Source organism: Nothobranchius furzeri, unplaced genomic scaffold (genome assembly GCF_043380555.1).
Source record: "Nothobranchius furzeri strain GRZ-AD unplaced genomic scaffold, NfurGRZ-RIMD1 Scf129, whole genome shotgun sequence".
Taxonomy (NCBI): domain Eukaryota; kingdom Metazoa; phylum Chordata; class Actinopteri; order Cyprinodontiformes; family Nothobranchiidae; genus Nothobranchius; species Nothobranchius furzeri.
Genome location: NW_027223145.1, coordinates 27,501 through 35,000, shown reverse-complemented (window position 1 = coordinate 35,000; position 7,500 = coordinate 27,501).

The following is a 7,500-nucleotide window of genomic DNA, read 5'->3' as shown; positions in this document are numbered from 1 at the left end:
GCGGGGTGCAGGAGCTGCAGGCAGCCTCCAGCAGCTGATGGCGGGGTGGAGGAGCTGCAGCCAGCGTCCAGCAGCTGATGGTGGGGTGGAGGAGCTGCAGCCAGCGTCCAGCAGCTGATGGTTGGGTGGAGGAGCAGCAGCCAGCCTCCAGCAGCTGATGGCGGGGTGCAGGAGCAGCAGCCAGCCTCCAGCAGCTGATGGCGGGGTGGAGGAGCTGCAGCCAGCCTCCAGCAGCCAGCCTCCAGCTAGTGATGGCGGGGTGGAGAAGCAGGCAGCCTCCATCAGCTGATGGCGGGGTGGAGGAGCAGAAGCCAGCCTCCAGCTGGTGATGGCGGGGTGCAGGAGCTGCAGGCAGCCTCCAGCAGCTGATGGCGGGGTGGAGGAGCTGCAGCCAGCCTCCAGCAGCCAGCCTCCAGCTAGTGATGGCGGGGTGGAGAAGCAGGCAGCCTCCATCAGCTGATGGCGGGGTGGAGGAGCAGAAGCCAGCCTCCAGCAGCTGATGGCGGGGTGCAGGAGGTGCAGGCAGCCTCCAGCAGCTGATGGCGGGGTGCAGGAGCAGCAGGCAGCCTCCAGCAGCTGATGGCGGGGTGCAGGAGCTGCAACCAGCCTCCAGCTGGTGATGGCGGGGTGGAGGAGCTGCAGCCAGCCTCCAGCAGCCAGCCCCCAGCAGCTGATGGCGGGGTGGAGGAGCAGAAGCCAGCCTCCAGCAGCTGATGGTGGGGTGCAGGAGCTGCAGCCAGCCTCCAGCAGCCAGCCTCCAGCTGGTGATGGCGGGGTGGAGGAGCAGCAGCAGACAGCCTCCAGCAGCCAGCCAGCCTCCAGGAGCTGATGGCGGTGTGTGGGAGCAGCAGCCAGCCTCCAGCGTTCAGCCAGCATCCATCAGCTGATGGCGGTGTGAAGGAGCTGCAGCCAGCCTCCAGCAGGTCATGGTGGGGTGGAGGAGCAGCAGCCAGCCTCCAGCAGCTGATGGCGGGTTGCAGGAGCTGCAGCCAGCCTCCAGCAAATGATGGCGGGGTGCAGGAGCTGCAGGCAGCCTCCAGCAGCTGATGGCGGGGTGCAGGAGCAGCAGGCAGCCTCCAGCTGCTGATGACGGGGTGCAGGAGCTGCAACCAGCCTCCAGCTGGTGATGGTGGGGTGGAGGAGCTGCAGCCAGCCTCGAACAGCTGATGGCAGGGTGCAGGAGCAGCAGCCAGCCTCCAGCAGCTGATGGCGGGGCGCAGGAGCTGCAGGCAGCCTCCAGCAGCTGATGGCGGGGTGCAGGAGCAGCAGCCAGCCTCCAGCTGGTGATGGCGGGGTGAAGGAGCTGCAGCCAGCCACCAGCAGCTGATGGCGGGGTGAAGGAGCTGCAGCCAGCCACCAGCAGCTGATGGCGGGGTGGAGGAGCTGCAGCCAGCGTCCAGCAGCTGATGGTTGGGTGGTGGAGGAGCAGCAGCCAGCCTCCAGCAGCTGATGGCGGGGTGCAGGAGCAGCAGCCAGCGTCCAGCAGCTGATGGTTGGGTGGAGGAGCAGCAGCCAGCCTCCAGCAGCTGCTGGCGGGGTGCAGGAGCAGCAGCCAGCCTCCAGCAGCTGATGGCGGGGTGCAGGAGCTGCAGGCAGCCTCCAGCAGCTGATGGCGGTGTGCAGGAGCTGCAGCCAGCCTCCAGCAGCTGATGGCGGGGTGCAGGGGCTGCAGGCAGCCTCCAGCAGCTGATGGCGGGGTGCAGGAGCTGCAACCAGCCTCCAGCTGGTGATGGCGGGGTGGAGGAGCAGCAGCCAGCCTCCAGCAGCCAGCCTCCAGCTGCTGATGGCGGGGTGGAGGAACAGAAGCCTCCAGCAGCTGATGGCAGGGTGCAGGAGCAGCAGCCAGCCTCCAGCTGGTGATGGCGGGGTGGAGGAGCTGAAACCTGGGTCGGACCTGGTCTGCAGCAGGGCCCATTACCACTCAGAAGCTGATGGCAGTGTGTGTTTAGGTCCCTGCGGGGTGGATGAGCTGAAACCTGGGTCAGACTTGGTGTGCAGCAGGGCTCAGCACCCTCCAGAAGCCGATGACAGTGTGTCTTTAACTCCCTGCCTGGTGGGAGAGCTGAAAGCTGGGTCGGACCTGGTCTTTAGCAGAGCTCAGCAGCCTCCAGAAGCTGATGGCAGTGTGTGTTTCATCCCCTGCGGGGTGGGAGAGCTGAAACGTGGGTCGGACCTGGTCTGCAGCAGGGCCCATCACCATCCAGAAGCTGACGGCGGTGTGTGTTTAAGTCCCTGCGGGGTGGGAGAGCCATAACCTGGGTCGGACCTGGTCTGCAGCAGAGCTCAGCAGCCTCCAGAACCTGATGGCAGTGTGTCTTTAATCCACTGCGGGGTGCAGGAGCTGAAACCTGGGTCGGACCTGGTCTGCAGCAGGGCTCAGCAGCCAGCAGAAGGTGACGGCAGTGTGTGTTTAGTTCCCTGCGGGGTGCAGGAGCTGAAACCTGGGTCGGACCTGGTCTGCAGCAGAGCTCAGCAGCCAGCAGAAGGTGATGGCAGTGTGTGTTTAAGTCCCTGCCTGGTGGGAGAGCTGAAACCTGGGTCGGACCTGGTCTATAGAAGAGCTCAGCAGCCTCCAGAAGCTGATGGCAGTGTGTGTGTTTTGGTCCCTGCGGGGTGCAGGAGCAGGAACCCGGGTCGGACCTGGTCTATAGCGGAGCTCAGCAGCCTCCAGCAGCTGATGGCAGTGTGTGTTTAATTCCCTGCCTGGTGGGAGAGCTGTAACCCGGGTCGGACTTGGTCTGCAGCAGGGCCCATCACCATCCAGAAGCTGATGGCAGTGTGTCTTTAATTCCCTGCGGGGTGGAGGAGCAGAAACCTGGGTCGGACCTGGTCTATAGCAGAGCTCAGCAGCCTCCAGAAGCTGATGGCAGTGTGTGTTCAAGTCCCTGCGGGGTGGGAGAGCTGAAACCTGGGTCGGACCTGGTCTATAGAAGAGCTCAGCAGCCTCCAGCAGCTGATGGCAGTGTGTGTTTAAGTCCCTGCGGGGTGGGAGAGCTATATCCCGGGTCGGACCTGGTCTATAGCAGAGCTCAGCAGCCTCCAGCAGCTGATGGCAGTGTGTGTTTAAGTCCCTGCGGGGTGGGAGAGCTGAAACCTCGGTCGGACCTGGTCTATGGCAGAGCTCAGCAGCCTCCAGAAGCTGATGGCAGCGTGCCTCTAAGTCCCTGCCTGGTGGGAGAGCTGAAACCTGGGTCGGACATGGTCTGCAGCAGGGCTCGGCAGCCTCCAGCAGCTGATGGCAGTGTGTCTTTAAGTCCCTGCCTGGTGGGAGAGCTGAAACCTGGGTCGGACCTGGTCTATAGCAGAGCTCAGCAGCCTCCAGCAGCTGATGGCAGTGTGTGTTTAAGTCCCTGCCTGGTGTGAGAGCTGAAACCTGGGTCGGACCTGGTCTATAGAAGAGCTCAGCAGCCTCCAGCAGCTGATGGCAGTGTGTCTTTAAGTCACTGCCTGGTGGGAGAGCTGAAACCTGGGTCGGACCTGGTCTATAGTAGAGCTCAGCAGCCTCCAGCAGCTGATTGCAGTGTGTGTTTAAGTCCCTGCCTGGTGGGAGAGCTGATATCCGGGTCGGACCTGGTCCACAGCAGGGCCCATCACCCTCCAGAAGCTGGTGGCAGTGTGTGTTTAAGTCCCTGCGGGGTGCAGGAGCAGAAACCTGGGTGGGACCTGGTCTGCAGCAGAGCTCGGCAGCCTCCAGCAGCTGATGGCAGTGAGTGTTTAAGTCCCTGCGGGGTGGGAGAGCTATATCCCGGGTCAGACCTGGTCTAAAGCAGGGCCCATCACCCTCCAGAAGCTGGTGGCAGTGTGTGTTTAAGTCCCTGCGGGGTGGAGGAGCAGAAACCTGGGTCGGACCCGGTCTACAGCAGAGCTCAGCAGCCCCCAGAAGCTGATGGCAGTGTGTGTGTGTGTGTGTGTGTTTAAGTCTCTGCCTGGTTGGAGAGCCGATACCTGGGTCGGACCTGGTCTGCAGCAGGGCTCAGCAGCCTCCAGAAGCTGATGGCAGTGTGTCTTTCATTCCCTGCGGGGTGCAGGAGCAGAAACCTGGGTCGGACCTGGTCTATAGCGGAGCTCAGCAGCCTCCAGCAGCTGATGGCAGTGTGTGTGTTAAAGACCCTGCGGGGTGGGAGAGCTGAAACCTGGGTCGGACCTGGTCTGCAGCAGGGCTCAGCAGCCCCCAGAAGCTGATGGCTGTGTGTGTTTAAGTCCCTGCGGGGTGGGAGAGCTGAAACCTGGGTCGGACCTGGCCCGCAGCAGGGCCCATCACCCTCCAGAAGCTGATGGCGGTGTGGGTTTAAGTCCCTGCGGGGTTGAGGAGCTGAAACCTGGGTCGGACCTGGTCTGCAGCAGGGCCCATCACCATCCAGAAGCTGATGGCTGTGTGTGTTTAAGTCCCAGGGGGGTGGGAGAGCCATAACCTGGGTCGGACCTGGTCTGCAGCAGGGCTCAGCAGCCTCCAGTTGCAGATGGCAGTGTGTGTTTAGTTCCCTGCGGGGTGCAGGAGCTGAAACCTGGGTCGGACCTGGTCTATAGCAGAGCTCAGCAGCCTCCAGAAGCTGATGGCAGTGTGTCTTCAATTCCCTGCGGGGTGCAGGAGCTGATACCTGGGTCGGACCTGGTCTGCAGCAGGGCCCATCACCATCCAGACGCTGATGGCAGTGTGTGTTTAAGTCCTAGTGGGCTGCAGGAGCTGAAACCTGGGTCGGACCTGCTCTATAGTAGAGCTCAGCAGCCTCCAGAAGCTGATGGCAGTGTGTCTTTAAGTCCCTGCGGGGTGGGATAGCTGAAACCTGGGTCGGACCTGGTCTGCAGCAGGGCCCATCACCATCCAGACGCTGATGGCAGTGTGTGTTTAAGTCCTAGTGGGCTGCAGGAGCTGAAACCTGGGTCGGACCTGCTCTATAGTAGAGCTCAGCAGCCTCCAGAAGCTGATGGCAGTGTGTCTTTAAGTCCCTGCGGGGTGGGATAGCTGAAACCTGGGTCGGACCTGGTCTGCAGCAGGGCCCATCACCCTCCAGAAGCTGTTGGCAGTGTGTCTTCCATTCCTAGTGGGGCAGGGGAGCAAAGACCTGGGCAGAGGAGCGCCTGTCTGCATCCGATCCGGCCCCTCAGCAGCCCGCCGTGAGCCTTAGAGAACCCCCCCCCCCCCCCAGCGGGCTCCAGGAACCGGGCCCTGCGTCGGACCCAGCTCAGTAAGGCCCTCCCTCGGGCCCTGCAGCAGGTGGCCCCGTCTATGCAGTCGAAAACCCCGCGAAAATCGGTGTAGAAACGCCCGAGAGGCGTGGTGCGGTTCCCCCGGCCGGTACCGGGTCCGGACCGGTCCGGAAGTCCACCCAGAACACTGCCTGGGGCTTCTGGGCGGCTCCCCAGGCGCAGGCAGTCGAAAACCGCGTGAAAATCGGTTCAGAATTGACAAAACGGCGACCTCGTCGCTCCAAAAACTAAGTCCAAACTAAGCCTTTCGCTTATCGCTTAACGCTTAAGGCGGTCGGCCTTATGGCCAGTAAATGAAAAGTGCCTGCGCCCCTGGAGGTTTTGGAAGGTGCGAGCGATGACCATGCTCGGGTTAGTAGGTGAGGCCATCGGAAAACCAGCGTGAGTTGGCGGGTTTGGGTGGCAATCTATTCCAGGCAGAGTCGACTATCTCTGGGCATCAATTTTGGGATTTTTCCGGCTCTGGTTCTGGGAGAAACGCAGGGGCAAAGTGCACGAGCCGCGGCCGATTTTGGTGGCCTGTCCCTGGGCACAAAGTCTGAGGAGTGTGGGCCTGGTTCTCCGAAAAATACCAGTCTGCTGGAGCTCACTCCCATGGCTCCAGGGGGCACGGCACACCCCCCGGTAGCCGACCAAAGTGCTCTACTCGGGCCAGACTCGGACCCACGACCCGGGGTGAGAACCACAACTACTGGTCATCCTTTTGACCTCCAGGGGGCGCGGCAGAGCCTCCCCAGTCCGACGCAAGTGCCCCACTTGGGCCATACTCAGACCCACGGCCCGGGGCGAGAACCACAACTACTGGTCATCCTTTAGACCTCCAGGGGGCCCGGCACAGCCTCCCTAGACCGACACAAGTGCTCCACTTGGGCTGTACTCTGACCCAAGTCCCGGTGCGAGAACCACAACTACTGGTCATCCTTTAGACCTCCAGGGGGCCCGGCACAGCCTCCCTAGGCCGACACAAGTGCTCCACTTGGGCTATACTCTGACCCAAGTCCCGGGGCGAGAACCACAACTACTGGTCATCCTTTTGACCTCATGGTCATCCTTTAGATCTCCAGGGGGCCCGGCACAGCCTCCCTAGGCCGACACAAGTGCTCCACTTGGGCTATACTCTGACCCAAGTCCCGGGGCGAGAACCACAACTACTGGTCATCCTTTAGACCTCCAGGGGGCACGGCACACCCCCCGGTAGCCGACCAAAGTGCTCTACTCGGGCCAGACTCGGACCCACGACCCGGGGTGAGAACCACAACTACTGGTCATCCTTTAGACCTCCAGGGGGCCCGGCACAGCCTCCCTAGTCCGACACAAGTGCTCCACTTGGGCTATACTCTGACCCAAGTCCCGGGGCGAGAACCACAACTACTGGTCATCCTTTAGACCTCCAGGGGGACCGGCACAGCCTCCCTAGACCGACACAAGTGCACCACTTGGGCCATACTCTGACCCAAGTCCCGGGGCGAGAACCACAACTACTGGTCATCCTTTTGACCTCATGGTCATCCTTTAGACCTCAAGGGGGCACGGCAGAGCCTCCCTAGTCCGACACAAGTGTCCCACTTGGGCTATACTATGACCCAAGTCCCGGGGCGAGAACCACAACTACTGGTCATCCTTTAGACCTCAAGGGGGCACGGCAGAGCCTCCCTAGTCCGACACAAGTGTCCCACTTGGGCCATACTCAGACCCACGGCCCGGGGCGAGAACCACAACTACTGGTCATCCTTTAGACCTCCAGGGGGCCCGGCACAGCCTCCCTAGTCCGACGCAAGTGCTCCACTTGGGCTGTACTCTGACCCAAGTCCCGGGGCGAGAACCACAACTAATGGTCATCCTTTAGACCTCCAGGGGGCACGGCACAGCCTCCCTAGTCCGACACAAGTGCTCCACTTGGGCTATACTCTGACCCAAGTCCCGGGGCGAGAACCACAACTACTGGTCATCCTTTAGACCTCCAGGGGGCACGGCAGAGCCTCCCTAGTCCGACACAAGTGTCCCACTTGGGCTATTCTCTGACCCAAGTCCCGGGGCGAGAACCACAACTACTGGTCATCCTTTAGACCTCCAGGGGGCACGACACAGCCTCCCTAGTCCGACCCAAGTGCTCCACTTGGGCTATACTATGACCCAAGTCCCGGGGCGAGAACCACAACTACTGGTCATCCTTTAGACCTCCAGGGGGCACGGCACAGCCTCCCTAGTCCGACACAAGTGCTCCACTTGGGCTATACTCTGACCCAAGTCCCGGGGCGAGAACCACAACTACTGGTCATCCTTTAGACCTCC